The sequence below is a fragment of the Martes martes genome, assembly GCF_963455335.1.
Source record: "Martes martes genome assembly, chromosome: 12".
NCBI lineage: Eukaryota > Metazoa > Chordata > Mammalia > Carnivora > Mustelidae > Martes > Martes martes.
Window position 1 is genome coordinate 83179472 of NC_137900.1, and position 16227 is coordinate 83195698.

Here is a 16227-nt window from a genome sequence, read left to right on the forward strand (position 1 = left end):
ACCAACCCCAATGTCATCCCTCTGGGCAGCTGGCCCGTTGTCCCAGGCTTGCTGCCGTCTCTGTGCACCTCTGGGCACCAAGGCTGTCTGGGTTCTGGAACAGCCAGCAGGGTATCAGGACAATTGGTTCTTACAGCCTCTTTCCTCTGCCTGAAACACTTTCCTCTTCACCCTCTAACTCCTGTGGGGCTCGGTTTACAGGTCACTTCCTCAAGGAAGCCCTCCCTGACCACCTCTCCCAACAGGTGCAGGCCCCTGTGATACCCACCCTGTTCTTCTCCTCCACGCCTCTTGCTGTGCCGTCTTTCTTTTTAACGACAGTCTCCCCAGCCGAATCCCAGCCTCCCTGTGGTCAGGGACTGTGTCTCTGATCGCTGCTCCCTCCCAGGCATCTACCCCAGCACACAGCAGCTGCCCAACAGATTCTGGGCCCGTGGATAAGTGAGCGAATGAATTTATGGTGGTTCAGTGGCTGTTGAACGAATAGCTAATTTCAAAGCACGGTCTCTGGCATGGGCGCATCTCCTAGAACCACAGTCCCTGGTGTCCAACTGGCGAGCAGGGGTCAAAAACGTGGGCTCCCTCTGGGCACAAGACTGCTTCTCCCTCTTGGCTTTTACTTTGAGTGTTCATTGCCCAGGGCAGTTAGACTTGCTGGTTTAACAGCAGGAGTTGCTCAGAGAGAAGTTTGCCAGATCACGGCCTCGGGCCATTTTGCTGGCAGAGTTGGGGGTGCATTGTGGCCCCCAACCACTCTGCCCACTGGCAGCATGTGTGCTGTGTACAGGGTATGGCCAGGTTAGCTCAAGTTCAGCCCAGACGCTTTCCACCGTCCTGCCCCTAAGTGCACATTTAAAAGCAAGCCTCCTGAAGACAAGAGCACCCAAGCCCAGATGGAATTAAAAACTTCCATTGAGAACTCATCCCAACACCTGGCGTCTGTCTCCCGGCCTCTTGCAGAGACGGCCTTTCACTCTCTCTGGATGATTCCTCTCTGAGCAGCCCCTGGGAGCAGCCGTGTCCTGGGAGGGACATGGCTCCAAGCCCAACACCCCAGAACCTTCCGACCCATCTTCGCTCCCCGTGCCTGTACCCCGCCAGGGTCTCCAAGCCACACCATGTCTGCAGTCGGGACTAGGCTTTCATGCCTCCCTCTGCTATTGGTTCTTAAGAGATTTTGGCCGAAACATTAGAACTCCCATCCCTCGGTCCGCCCCTCCCCCCATAAAATGGGGACCTAATTTTTAATCTGCTGCCCTCACAGGGCTTTTGTGACCCTCAAGCAAGATGGAAATATGACTTCACTCTTCGAACTGCTGACTGGCATAGAGAACGCTAATAATAATTCTATAATTATTTTTCTGTTTTCCCCGGGGTTTTGCTGTCAACCGGTAGCCAGCTGATCTCTTCCAGGCTCATTCCACCCAACCTCTCAGCACGGTTCAGTCCTCCTGACAACATACCCCCCCCCACCGGGAACCTTGCTCTGCCCCCACCCCCACTTCCCCAGAACCTGCTCTCCCTGGGCTCTCCCCCCCATCTCAGATCACTCGCTCTCCGAGGTGCAGGCTGGCGCAGGTGGGCGCACCACCATCTTTCCTGACATTGCCACCTGCCAAGCACCGGTGCCTTAAGAGAGAAGACACAGGCTGCATCCCACCCCCCCAACCCAGTCCCCTTGTGAACACGGAGCAGGCTTTCCCCGGTGCACAAAACCCGGGAGCACACAGCTCCACCCTCCACCAGCCATCACCACCTCTCCCTTATGAAACTCTGTTTGGCAATAAAAATGAGCAGAGTGGCTGCCCGAGCGCGTGTCCTGGCAACGCCCCCAGCCGGGTCCGCCGGCCTGCAGCCGAGGTCTGTGGCCTCCACACTGGGGTGGGACAAGCACAGCTGATCACGTCAGCTCTCTGGTTGGCGATTTACATGACATATTTTTCCTTCCTCTTTGAATGGACGGGACTTTTAGAATTCTTGGTTAAATATACAAAAGGACGACCCCTTTGCCTTCGGTACATGGACCCAATCTACATCACTTTGGCTTCCCCAAAGAACTCAGCTGGCCTCCCTCTCCCAGGAGCAAAGATAAAACTCCTGGGAGAGGACCTTCAGCCCACGCCAAGCAGTGAGGGGCTTTGCTCCTGCTGGAGCCAGTGGATGGCCAGTAAGAATACTAAGTCAGGCAGTGGGCCAACAGGGGCCACGCTTCACCACAGGGGGAGCTCTCGGTCAAGGAAGAAAGAACCAACCACAGGTGACAAAACGTACCCGCAGGTTCCCCAAGGTAGCTGGGCAGGCAAGGGGGGGTGGGGTGGGGGGGCAGGGCATCGCCTGACTCCTGGAAAGCAGGATGAAGAGACTGGCTTCCCAGAAAGGATGATGATCAAGCTGGGTTGTGAAGCATGAGTAGGAGTCTGCAGGTGGATTTGGCGAGGAAGTGAAGAGGGCGTTCCAAGCAGGGGTGGGCAGCATGGGAGAGAGCCCAGAGCCATAAAGCCAAGAGAGGGTTTCAGGAACTGAGGCCTGAGCAGAAATTCAAAGGGGCGGGGGGGGGGGAATGAAGAGTGGCAGAGAGGGCAGCTCCTGCAAGATCCTGGCTGCCCCATAAAGGAACAGGGGCCTTATACCTTGACGGCAGAGTGGGGCCTGGGAAAAATCAAAACCCCAATCGGCCCGGTGTCTGGCAAGGCACGGGTTCCAGTGACAAGATGTACTAGAGGACACGAGCCTGGAGCAGAGAGCACACAGCCATGGCAGCAGCGGTCTGGGCTGGAGCGGACTGCCCCTCAGTGAAGCAGGCTCAGCAGCGTGGAAGTACAGGACGACAAAGAGGTAGGACTGCCTGCCTGCACGGGGTCAGACACTTGGTTCCAGGGAGACTCCCAGATGGAGGGACCGCGTGCACAAAGCTACACGGACTTGAAAGCGCGCTGCCATGCCTGCAGAGAGGGCTACTGTCCCAAAGAGTAGACCGTGCAATAGGGACTCATTCTGAGAGATTAAAAAAAAAAAAATCAATGGAGACTTGTATTGGGGAGTTATGAACAAATATGTGTGCTCACCTGGAGTGCTGTTCCCAAGCATCATTCCCTGCCAGAGAGCAGAGTTAGAGACATACATACCCCCAAGATACCTCAGGTTCGATTCCCGACTACCGCAATAAAGCAAATACTGTGACCAAGCAAATCGAATGAATTTTGTGGTTTTTTCATGCCCATAAAAGTTATGTTTATGCCACACTGTAGTCTATTAAGAGCATTATTTCTTAAAAAAAAAAAAAAAAAAGAACAGCGTACATGTCTTAATTTAAAAAGTCCTTATTGCTTAAAAAAAAAAAAAAAAAAAAAAAAAAAAAGCTAGCCAGTATCTGGGCTTTCAGCAATTTGGAATTTTTTTGCTGGTGGAGGAGGGTCTTGCCTTGATGCTGATGGCTACAGATCAGGGTAACTGGCTGCTGAGGGTTGGGGTGGCTTGGCAATTTCTTAAAACAAGGAAACAGTGTAGTTTGCTGCATCAATGACTCTTGCTTTCATGAATGATTTCTCTATAGCACGAGATGCTGTTTGCTAACATTTTGCCCATGTTAGAACTTCTTTTAAAATTGGAGTCAGACCTCTCAGATCCTGCCTCTGCTTTAATAACCCAGCTGATGTCATGAGATTGCAGCAATTCAAATATAGTAATAATGAAAGAGTTTGTGGAAATAATGAAAACATTGCAAGAATTACCAAAATGTGCCACAGAGACACACTGAGCAAATGCTGTTGCAAAAAAACCGGTACAGATGGGGCACCTGAGTGATTCAGTTGGTTAAGCATCTGACTCTTGATATCGGCTCAGGTCATGATCTCAGGTCCTGGGATGGAGCCCTGCGTGGTGGGGCTCCCTGCTCAGCGGGGCATCTGCTTGTCCCTCTGCCCCTCCCCCGTACTCATGCCTATATATCCATCCATCTGTCCTGCTGATTTTGGGCCCGTTCAGAGAGCGGGCTTTATGACACATCCCATCCCTCCTTTCTTCCTCCAGCTCTAACCACAAAGATAACACCTACCAGATCGAGGCAGGTCCTTCAGCCTGCGTTCTGAAGGGAGAAGACATATGGAACAGATGTGGCTGGCTGGCACCGGGAGCACAGCCGCGAGACCATGTGGCTTCCTGCTCTGCAGCTGCCACACAAGGCAAACCATAAACTTTACCGGCTGTCAGCTAAGACTGGAGGGTTGTTTGTTACGCAGCACGGCTGCAGCGAAAACTACCTGATACACACAAGCCAGGTGAGATGAGAAGGGAGCAGATGGTGAAGAGCCTTCCACGTCACGAAGGTTGTGCATGTTGGAGGGTCAACAGAGAATTCTGTAGCTGATAAGCTTTCTCCCCTTCGTTCACTCACATCCAGCTTCAGAAGTGGAGCCATCCATCCTTGTTCCAGACCAACCTCCCGGCTCCCTCCTATTCCCCTAGCACCTTGCTCTATTGGCCAACCTTCCCTCTCCTGGACCGAGTCCTTCCCCCAAGCCTCCTTTTCCCTTGTCCTTTGCATCCTAAAATCCCTTCCTTCACCCTGTCTTTGGACAACTGTAGCTCAATCTCCCTTTGGCCTTTTCAAACAAATTTCTTGCAAGAGCTGCCTGTACTCACCATCTCTGCTTCTTTCGCTCTCAGGTCTCAGCGATCTAGCTTGCCTGCCCTCCATTCCACCAAAACGACACCCAGCAGATTTCAGTCATCTCCTGACTGCCCAGTGCATTTTCCTGTCCTTATCTTCCCAGACAGTTCCGCACCATTTAGCATGGAGCCAAATACATTATCCCTGCCCTTGACCCAAACATTCCTCTTTATATATTCTCCCAGTGGTACCATCATTCATCCAGTGACCTATGATGGAAAGCCAATATGAGATGATGAGTGGTGTTCCATTCTTGTCAAGTCTGTATGTAGTGTGGCTGAGACCTCCAAGAAGAGATGCCCAACGGGCAGTTAAACATGTGAATCGGGGACCCAAAACAGAGATGTGAACTGGAGATAAGATGATTGTCCTGCAGGCTGCATTTAAAGCCATAAGCATGGACGAACTTGCCACGTGTACAGAATAGGAGGACCAGGTCTTAAATCTCAGGCGATACATGGAGAGCTCACCTGAGCCCAGAAATCCACACTCCTACGGTCACAATTCCAACTACTGGCCTCCAAACTACTATCTTATTCCATATTCTGTCCCCAGTTCATGCCATCTGCTCCAACAACCTTTACAATTCCATTGTAAAAATAGAAGGTATGAGATACCATCACCCAGCCCCTAAAATAACTAAAATCAAAACGACTGATGCCACCAGACATCGTCAAGGGTGTGGACTAATCACAAGCCTCATACATTTCTGGGGGAACACTCCCACGTGAAACAAACGTCCACAAAAGAATTCTATAAGAAATTAAGAGCTCGACTGGAAATAACCCAAAATGTTAATCAACAAGAGACTTAATAAATAAGCCAATTGTGGTATACCCATCCAGAATGAGTACTACTCAGGAATAAAAAGGGACAAATACTCATATACGTAGCAACACAGGTGACCTTGAAAACCACTATGTCAAGTGAAATAAACCTGAGATAAACAGTACGAATCCATTTACATGAAGCCCAAGAGCAGGCAAAATTAATCAATAGTAATAAAATCAGAAAAATGGTTGCCTGTAAGGACAAAGGAAAATTAGTTTGGCGTGGGAACTTTCTAGGATGATGCAAATATTTACATTTCATTTTGGGTAGCAACAACACAGCCACAAACGACTGCCAAGACATGTTTGAACTGAACACTTAAGATCCGTGGATGCTACTGTGTGTAGATTATTCTTTAATGAAAAATTAGAAAAATAAAATAATTTTAAATACCTACAAAAAAAAAAACCCACTAAACTAAAAAAGAAACTACAGTGCAGAAAACACACCCGTTTCAAATACGATTACATTTATAGTATGAAGGCCCAGTCTCCCACTTAATGCTGCCCCCCCCTTCAGCCCTTCTCCCCTCACCCTTGCTCCCATCTTACTGACATCTGTCCATTAGTCATTTTTTAAAATCCATCATGAGAGATAACATAATGTAAAGAGCATAAGACTTAGAGTCAGACAGAGCTGCAGTCTAATCCCAGCCTCGAGTTAAAAGCTAAATGCTGGGGAGTGGGGGGCGGTGAGCCCCTTGGCGTCTCTGAACTCCCCACCCTGTCTGGCTAGGCGCAGGTGGGGCCAGTGTGCCAACTAGCTCCTGCTGAACGCATTTCTTTTTGATCTCAGCCTGTGAAACCAACACCCCTGTGAAGTTCCCACAAAAGTCCTAAGGAAAAACAAAACAAAACAAAACAAAACCTCAGACCATGCGATTCTTCCAGGAGAAGGAGATGGACCTGAGGCCCTGGAGTTAGGGTCCAAGTCAGCCGGTGCTAACAGCTGGCGGAATGGCTGCTCAGAGCCACCAGGGCCAGGGAAAGGGGCTCCCGGCCCAGGACTCGGGGGACAGGTTTCCTGGCAAGGTCTGGCCATCAGACTAGTCACACTAGTCACACTAGTCACTTCGCACACCTCTTGACTCAGTTTCTCCTCTCGACATGACCAAACCAGACTGGATCTGAAGAATGTGATACTAAAAACAGCCCCTGGGGTTTCCCAATATATAGAAGAGATAAAGGATTCTAGAAGGAAACTTGTTCTGTCTGAAAGAAGGCAGGGAGGGGTCAGAGCCCTGCCCTGGAGGCTCTCCTCCCCGACTGTGGTGCTAGGCAGCCAGGACCACAAGACTCCCAGAGACACAGCCCGAAATCTCTCGGACCAGGTAAAAACCGTAGGGACTTTTTCAGCTCTGCTTTCTTCAGTCATTGAGAATCTGCCACTTGTAGCAATAACCGAGATCTGCACCTGCCCCCATCTGGCGCTGGAGGTAAGGTAAACCTAGCAAGAACTTGGAACAAGATAGAAAGTAGTTGCTTAGTGTATCCACAAAGGCACAGAAGGGCAACAGAATAACCATGTCCCCACCCAGCACAGCTCACACTGGCCCCTCCGCACTGGAATTTTCTTACTCAGAACAGCATCCCCATTTCATAGTTGCAGAAACTGAGGCTGCCCCTGGGCAAGCGTCGCCCAGCTAAGAAGCAGCGAGGCCCGGGCTCCCCGGGGCATCTCCTGCCTCCTGAGACGTACCTATTTCCAGGTAAACGGAGGAGACAACGAGGCCTGTGCAGGAGCCAGAAGGTGCGCAAACGACAAGCAAAGCCACGGAAGCAGCCTACCGGGTCTCCTCTCCTTCCTGGGCGAGGGGGGCGGGGAAGACACCCTCCTAGCCTTCCTCCTTCTTCCCGCCTGCCAGCGGGAAGATTGGGAAATCTCAATTCGTCCTGCTTTCTCTCCTCGAGCGCTGACAATTTTTTCCACTTTACTGTTTTTTTGGATGCCTTTCAAGAGTTTGTGCAATCATTCTGTTTAGCTGTTTTTCTGCCATTTTCAAAGGCGGGTGGTGTCCCTTTCTAGCAGGAACGGGGTGGCTTGTAAAGTCGAAGGGACCCTGTCTCCTCCCTTCAACCCAGTGCAGCAGGCCCTTTTGCTGCCAAAGTTACTAATGTTTGAAACTTTCCCCGCGCCGCGCCGGGTGTTTGGCTCCGTCCTCGCTCTCGGACCACTCCCCCTCTGTGCTCCTGCTTTCAGGGGCTCGCACGCCCCTCGCTGTACCTTCCCAGTCTCCCCCTTCCCAGGGGCATCCTCTTACCGTCCGGTCCTGGGCCAGAGCCGTCTTCTGTCCCGCCCGACTGGGGGGAACAGACCCCTCACTCCTTTCCAGATTCCTCAGGGACGGGGGTCCTACCCCCGTGCGCTCCCCCAAGGCCTCCTCTCTCCCGCCCGCATCCCGCGGACCGCGTGGGGAGAACCCCGCCCGCAGCCCCTCTGGCGAGTCTGTAGGCTGGGCAGAGGCAACGACGGGGACAGGATGCGGACAGGGACAGGATGGGGACAGGGACCGGGGCAGAGTGATAGCGACAAGAACAAAAGCGAGGACACAGGCAGGGCAGAAACAGGGCAGGGCCGGAGCGGTGGCCCGCTCCTCGTCCCCGCCGCCCCCACGCCACGCCCGCAGCCCCGGGGCCGAGCCCAGCTCCGGCCACCCCGGGGCTCGGGCGGCGCCCCGCGGGACCCACCTGATCCGCAGAGCCCGGACGCACGGGGGGCTGCACGGCGCCTCGGCCCCCGGCCCGGCGGCGCCCTCGGCCGCCCGCACAGTCGCCGCGCCGCCTCTGCCGGAGCCCCGCGGGGCGTGCCGGGGCGGGGTGTGCAGCCTGCGCTCCGGCGGGCGGGCCGCGGAGCGCTGCTCCCGGGCGGCGGGCGGCGGGCGGCGGGCGGCGGGCGGCGGGCAGGGGCGCGCGCTGGAGCCGGCGAGCGCTCGATAGCGTTGGCGCTCCCCGCCCGGCGCCGCCAGCGGCCGTGTGTGCAGAGCGGGGCCCGCCCCGGACACTGGCGGCCGGGAGGCCGGCGGCGCGAGTGCGTGAGTGCGGGTGCGTGTGAGTGTGAGTGTCTGCGGGCGGGGAGGCGGGGGTGTCTGTTTCATTTTCACTCAGGCAGAAAAAAGCCTGCAACCAGCAAAAAAAGAAAAGAAAATCCCTGGTGACGGTGGCTGGGCCTCTTTGCCGTCTCGGGCTGCACGTGGTGGGGGAGGTGGGGGGAGGGGGGAACCGGGAGCTTCGGAGAGTGGGGTGGGGTCTGTCACCCGGTACTGCAGGGAGGGGCCTCGGGGGCCCTGGCGCGCCGCCAACCCCTGGGGAAGCCGAGAGCCTGGGAGGTCTGATCCACCATTTGTTTCCTGGGGAAGGAAGAGCGCAGATGGGCGACAGCGACAGGCGGGCGGGCTGTAGCCTTCGCCGGAGCCCCCCAAGTCCTGAGCTCCGGAAGTGGGGGCTGGTCTCTGGGCACCTGGTGCGGGTCCTGCCCACGCTCGTTCACAGACTCCAGCCCAAGTTTCTCAAACGCCCTACACACCCCCTGGGGTTCTCCACTGGAATTATTTAAACAGGAGCACCCCCCACCCCGACCCCAACAACGTCTATTGGAGAGTTTGTGCTTCTGCGCCCGGTATGACGCATGACGGGCGGCTACTCCTGGTCAGTTGTTGTAGGCACATCCGGCGGCCCTCGCTTAGCTTGCCAGCTTTGAGGAAGACAACAGGCGTCCTACTCCCCCTCTGGGGCCCACGACCAGGTTTTTTACGGGTGAACGGTCAAAACTTCCTTTTGCTCGGGTCATTTGCCATTAAACGTCAGTTTGAAGGACTGGGAAGTCAGCTTCTTAAATATTTTAAAGCATTGGAACTATACTTTGACGCCAGGGAAGTGGCACAAAGCCTGGGTGTAATGTACAATTTTAATTGTTTCATGCTAACCAGAAGGGAACAGAAGCCTGGTTGGATCCTTGGAGGAGGCACAGAGGCTGTCAGTGGGCCAGGTGCCTGTCTTGGAGCTTGGCAGAATGAGGTTTCCTGATGGGTCTGATGTGGGAAAGAAAGGCAGAAGGAAATGTAGATAAAATAAAATGTCCTTATAACCTGCAGCCCATTAACAAATACTTGAGACGGGCAGAATATAACCTTCCTCCAGGAAGCTCCCTACTGTCTTAATGTTAATGACTTGCTAGAGGGAAAAGCAACGTTAGCTTGACAATCCAAGGCCTCTGGTAGCCAGTGAGTCTTTGGCACATGAAAATCCTTTGGAACTTCCCTTATCTTTACTTCCACCAGCCCCACAGTATATAATCTTGTTGCTGCTTTATAATCCCAGGGCAGCAGCTCCTTCTGCCCATGGCTTCTGTCCCCACGCTTTAATAAAACCACCTTTTTGCACCAAAGATGTCTCAAGAAATCTTTCTTGGCTGTGGGCTCCAGACCTCACCAGCACCAGGCCTCCAAAAGCTACAAAGAACGGTCCAGTGGAGTGAGATGGTGGGAGAAGGGAATCATCAGCCCCACACAGCAGCTCAGGAATGAGGAGCTCCCTGGCAATCAGCACAATGGGTCCTTTGCTAGAGCATAAATTGGACCATTATTGTCTTTGGTGAACACACTTGTAGTCAGTAGTAAGTATCACCATAAATATACAATAAGTAATATGATACTAAACGCATTATTTCCGTTTCTCATTACTGCATTGGAGAACGCATTGTTTAAGTTGCTCAGCCCATCAAACTGGATTATAAATGAGGTTTTTTGTTTTTGTTTTTAAGAAAACAATGAAGGTAACTCTGACAGTGGTTCAAGGGATGGCTCATCAAGATCAAAATCAAAAGACGATGACACCGGAAACATAAAACGTGTAAAAACATTACTCTGCTACCGTTAAACCCCAATGTCAGACATTGGATTTCAGCCACACATCATCAGTCGCATTCATTAAATGTTGTTAATTTGGATTTTCTTGGTTTCACAGTTGTGTGTCTGTTTCCTTAGAAGATTTGTTGGGCTTTATGGTTTGTTTCTAGAGCTGTGAGCTTGAGGAGTTCATGCTTAATTTAGTTTTATCGCTATTTCTGGAACCATAAGATAAATATAACTTAAGTCAACAGTGTGTGGGTCTGGAAGTTTTGTTTTGCTTTGAGAGGATCCGTGTAGTTCTCACAATTTAACCTCAGTTCTACTGACAATATCTGAGCTGGAAAACACCTTGAAAACTACTCGTTGGGCTTAGGGTTGGGAGTTCTAGGTTTAAGTCTTTAGATTAGTCATTCTTCCCTTCGGAGTTTCATTTGCCTTATATGCAAAATGGGGTAAGATGACTAGATCTTAGGGGAGGTAAAATCAAAGTTGGTGACCTTGGAACGTGCTGCCACGTCCCAGGAGTGTGAGACTGGATTCATGGAGGGGAGGGGTGGGTCAGGTAGGCAATTGGCTAGTGCTGACCACTTGTGGGCTTTACTCCAAGCACTCCAGCCATACCTGACCCCCCCCCCACCCACCCAATCAGCTCATCCTCATCACATCCCCGTTTTCCAGGGAAGAAAGCCAAGGCACAGACAAGTAACTTTGTTCACCATCTCTCTAGGTATTGATGTGGGACATAAAAGGCAGAAGAAAAATTACTAAATTTCCTTACTACTTGCAGCCCATTGATGGGTCCCTCAAACAAGCAGAGTGACATTCCTCTAGGAGCTCAGCTGCCTCAATGTGACTACTTTGCTAAGGGCAAAAGGCAATCTTAGGCCAACCCCCAGGATCTTGTGAGTCTACTTAAACATATAAAAATTCCTTGGGAAATCCCCCAAGATCCATGTTGGCAATCATCCCCCAAGCATGTGACCTACCGATGTACATCTGAAGGGTCTCATGACTAAGGTTTAGATGGTAATAAATGACCTTTTCCCAACAATAGCTAGCCCCCTCAAGGTCCTGGAAACCTTGCTTCCAAATTTCTTCAGAGACTTATGCCACCCCTAACCTCCTCCCAACTTGAAAGTATCTAATGGGCCATTTCTCATGACCCCAGTGCAGCTCTTTCTGCCCAGGAGTCCTGTCCCCGTGCTTTAATGACACCACCTTTTTGTACCGAAGAAGTCTCAAGAATTCTTTCTTGGTCATCGGCTTTGAACCCTAATGTCTTTCCTACATCAGTGTGGCCTAAGTACTCCAGGGCCCGGAGACCTTCTTCCCTTTACATTCTTCATTCTTGTAACAGATATTTCCTGGCATCCCACTATGTGTCAGTTCCTCTGCTTCAAGTGGAGGAACTGAGGCACACAAGCAAGCCAGATTCATAGCCCCAAAAGAGTCGGCAGTCCAGATGTTAAATCAACACCTACCCAATTAATGATTTCAGGACCAATGATCAGGGCTCTGAGGGAGAAGTACTCATGGAGAGGACTCCGAGCCTGGAAGAAGAAAGAGTTTGCTGGGTGAAGGGCTGGGAGGGGACCCAAGCAGTCATGTGCCAATGTCCTGAGGTGGGAAGAGAAGGACCCATGTGTCTGCTGGGAAGCCTCACCATCGTAAAGGGCACAATTTCTTCCCTTCAAGCCAACCTCTCCATCCAAAACAAAGCTCAACGGAGTTTTTGTAGACCTTGACAAGCTGCTCCCAAAGTTCATGTGGGAGAGCCAAGGGCCAGATTTAACCAAGACAGTTTTGGCAAAGCAGGGGTGGGGAGAGGTGAGCACTTGCTCACCCAGATATCGAGATGTACCATGAAGCTCTGACAGTGTGCTCTGCTACGGGGATGGATTATCAGACCAATGGAAGAAAATAAGTAGCCTAGAAAGACACTCACATGTATGGAAAATTAGTGTCTGACGGAGGGGGGAACTGCACATCAATGGGGGTAAGGAAGTGGGGAGGAAGAACAGAAAATGTTGCTGGACCCAAAAGGATTGAAAACAAGTATGCAGACAAAATTCTGTACAGGAATGTCCATCACATCACTAGAATCAGGAAGAAGTGGAAACAGCCCAGGAGGCCTCAGCTGGATAGACAGAATGTGGTGCCTCAAGCCAGTGGAGTACTGTTCGGCATAAAGAGGAGGGAAATATTGGGATTCATGGGATAACAGGGCCGAACCCAGTGAAGGGCTAAGTGGAAGAAGCCAAATGGAAAAGGCCACCATTTTGTGTGACGCAATTTATATGACATTTACCTGCCATTTTTATGAAAAACCGCGAATAGGCACATTCCCGGAGTCAGAAATGAGGTAAGTGGTGGCCGTGGGCTGGGGAAGTAGGGGCAGGGGAAGTAGGAGTGCCTGCACAATGGGTACATGGTTTCCTTCCGCGCTGACCAATGCGTTCTGGAACTAGACCGGGGTGGGATGGCACAACCCTGTGGATGCGCCAGATGCCCCTAGACTGTGCCCTTAAACACAACCGAACCATTTTAAATGCGAATTTTATGTTACATGAATTTTATATAAGAAAGGTTTCTGGGCAATTGGATAGCCATATGAACAATAAAATTAGATTCCTAACACGTGTGCACACGCACGTGCGTACACACACACACACACACACACACACCCCACAACAACAGACAGGTAAACTTTAAGAGAAACTTTAAAACTTTTACAGGAAAATATTATTTTACCTCAATCCTTACCACCTCAAATAAAAATAAGGATTGTTGGGGTGCCTGGGTGGCCCAGTCGTTAAAGCATCTGCCTTCAGCTCAGGTCATGATCCTGGGGTCCTGGGATCGAGCCCCACATCGGGCTCCCTACTCAGCGGGAAGTCTGCTTCTCCCTCTTCCACTCCCCCGGCTTGTGTTCCTTCTCTCGCTGTCTCTCTCTCTGTGGAAAACATAAATAAAATCTTTAAAAAAAAAAAAAAGATAAGGATTTTTGAAACTCACATACAGCACTGACCATCAAGAAAGACGGGGATAAATTTGACTCCATTAAAATGTGAATCAGGGAGGATGCCCGAGCCCATTCATGGACAAACCACAGGTTGGGAGATGTTTACAATCTAGGTAAGTCACAGAGGACAGGTAGCCAGGGTAGAAGAGGAACCCCTGCAGAGAAACAGGGAAAGACAAACATTCTTCCATCTTCACACCTGGCTTGGGTCCTGCAGGAAGGGTCACTGGGTCAGGGTGCCCGGATGTCCCCTTCACGGCCCTTAGAAGTACCTGGAATAAACTGTTGTTGGGCCGCATCGCCCTGTAAGGTCAGTGCCTTACAGTGACTCTCGCGTCGTGCCACGTGGCATCCCCAGCACCCACCAGGCACTCAGGACACGTGGGCAGAAATGGGTTGACTGAATGGAAAAAGGTGTGCAGAGACGGAGGAAGGATGCGTAAGGAGATCCTAGACCCTTTCGCTCCTCTCTCTTCACAAGGTCCCTCGTTCCTCAGCTTCTGCCTGTCGGGAACGTGGAAGTGAGGGCACCTCTGGCAGGCAGAGCTTGGAATGCGAATCCAGAGGATTCTTGGCAGGGAAAATTGCCTGGAGACCTTGGGGGGAGGGGAGATTAAGGGGAGAGAAATATCAACAAAGGTGGGATTGGGGGGGAAGGACCAAGGTCCTCAGAGTCCGACGAGCCCTCCCCACAGAAATAGCAGACCAAGGAAATGGGAAAACTTCCAGAGAAGCAGAAAAACACATGGCCCCGGAGCCCCTGGAGATGGTCTGTAGGACTGCTCAAATTATAGATGAGGAAATGAGATTTGGGTGGGGGAGTGATGGCCTTGACATCACAAGCTGGGAATTTTCAGAGCTGGGTGTTATTGTCAGCTCTCTCTGGAGCTCCTTGGCCCCAGACAAGCTGAGAAAGTCCCAGGTCCAGAGGGAAAGGTGTCTTAAAGCAGAGACTTGGAAGCGATCGAGTGAGTCCAGAGAAGCAGAAGGCAAATGTAATTGCTGAGTCTCGGACGAAGTGGAGACGAGCAGGGAGCAGGGAGCAGAGAAAGTGACATGTGCACAGGCTCAGAGGACTGGACCGGCAAGGTCCCCAGGCAGCGGGGCTCTCCCTGGGCCATCAGCCTCCCTGGGGGCTCGGAGCTCAAGCTGGAGTCATAGCAGAGAGGCTTTGAAGGGGAAGACCAGGGACCACCTCCCCAGGTAGAGGCCTGGGGAGGATCCCCAGGAAGGGAAGGTGGCGTGATGGAGCTTGTGTTGGAGGGATCACTCCCACAGTCACCTCTGAAAAGTGAAGTCACAAGGGAAGGAAATAGAGAAAGAAGGAAGGAAAGAGAAAGTGAGAGCCGGGAAGGAAGGAAGGGAGGGAGGAAGGGAGAGAGGGAGGGGAGGGGAGGGGAGGGCAGGAAGGAAAGAAGGGCGAGCTTTCTGACTTGGGACGGGCATCAGATAATTGCTTTCCTCCGGCTCGATGATGGTCAATAAGTGGCAAGTGATGCGAGAGCAGAAGGCAGGCTGAGGACAAAGCACAAGCTACCCCACCCCCGACACCGGGTCTGTGTGACATCCCTCCGGCACTGAGGGAAGGGAAACACAGAAGGTTAACTGATAGAGATCCCAGTCCTGTACCAATCCCCACCAGTTTACCAAGGAAAAAGCATTCTAATCAGTAACCGAACTTTCAGAGACCTGTGACTCCACCTCTCCCAGAGCCCTACCATCACACTCCCCTCCACGAGTGCTGTGGGGAACAGAGGCAGAAGGAAATGTCAACACTTAAGTTTCTTTACGACCTGCAGCCTAGTGACAACAACTTGGAATAGAAAGAGGCTAACAGGGGCGCCTGGGTGGCTCAGTGGGTTAAAGCCTCTGCCTTCGGCTCGGGTCATGATCCCAGGGTCCTGGGATCGAGCCCCACGTCGGGCTCCTTGCTCAGCAGGGAGCCTGCTTCTTCCTCTCTCTCTGCCTGCCTCTTTGCCTACTTGTGATCTCTCTCTGTCAAATAAATAAATAAAATTAAAAAAAAAGAAAAAAGAAAAAAAAGAAAGAGGCTAACATTCCTCCAGGAAGCTCCCGACTACCTTAATTTAATGTTACAGCCTTGCTAGAAGGAAAAGCAACCTTAACTTGACAACAGCCAGGCCTCCAGTGTCCTGAGGCTCTTCTACCAAAGTCCTTTTGGACACTTCCCTTTCTCTGTTCGTCCCCCATCTCCCGAGTATATAATCAGCCGTTCCTCACAAGCCCAGGGCAGCAGCTCTTTCTGGCCACGGCTCCTGTCCCCGTACTTTAATGAAATCACCTTTTTGCACCAAAGACGTCTCAAGAATTCTTTCTTGGCCGTTGGCTCTGGACCTCACCAGCATTCCAAAAACGACATCAGAAAGAGTTGACAAGCCCAGGAGACGGAAGGCTTAGGGGCCCATCAACCTCCCTCTCCTTTACTGAACCAAGGAGATGCTGCTAAAAATCATTTCCACGAAGGGCTATAGCTTATCTTTTTATCTGATGTTGTATTTGGAAGTTATTGGTCTGCTTATGATATTAAATTCTGTCTCTGACGCACATATCTGATTTTCAAAGGCAGAAACAGGGAGAAAGACCAGTATTTTAATGCTCTTGGGTTCACTTGGTTGAAAAAACTGTCAGCGCTCCCAGGGCCAAAGAATTCTATTCTACCTATGCAACCAAACCGAAGCTGTGTTCCATGAATTTTAAAAGTGTGTTCCCCTGAACCTCTGAAACAGGCCCTGAAGATATCCATGAGTGGAGGGGAGTAAGGGTGGGGGAAGGGAAACTTTCACTGTAAACCTCTTCATACTTTTGGGTTGTCATTCCATGAGAATATCTTATCTTTTT

At 51.4% G+C, this 16227-nt stretch overlaps 1 protein-coding gene across 1 annotated transcript in view; it reads right to left on the bottom strand.

Annotated features, from left to right (window-relative positions):
* The window catches only part of GGTA1 (glycoprotein alpha-galactosyltransferase 1 (inactive)), a 54611-nt gene extending 46332 nt beyond the window's left edge, over window positions 1-8279 (bottom strand). Inside the window, exon 1 of the mRNA XM_080820138.1 lies at window positions 8188-8279. The gene's annotated coding sequence lies outside the window, so the exon portion shown is untranslated. The remainder of the gene's footprint in view (window positions 1-8187) is intronic.
* Between the last annotated feature and the right edge of the window lie 7948 nt (window positions 8280-16227).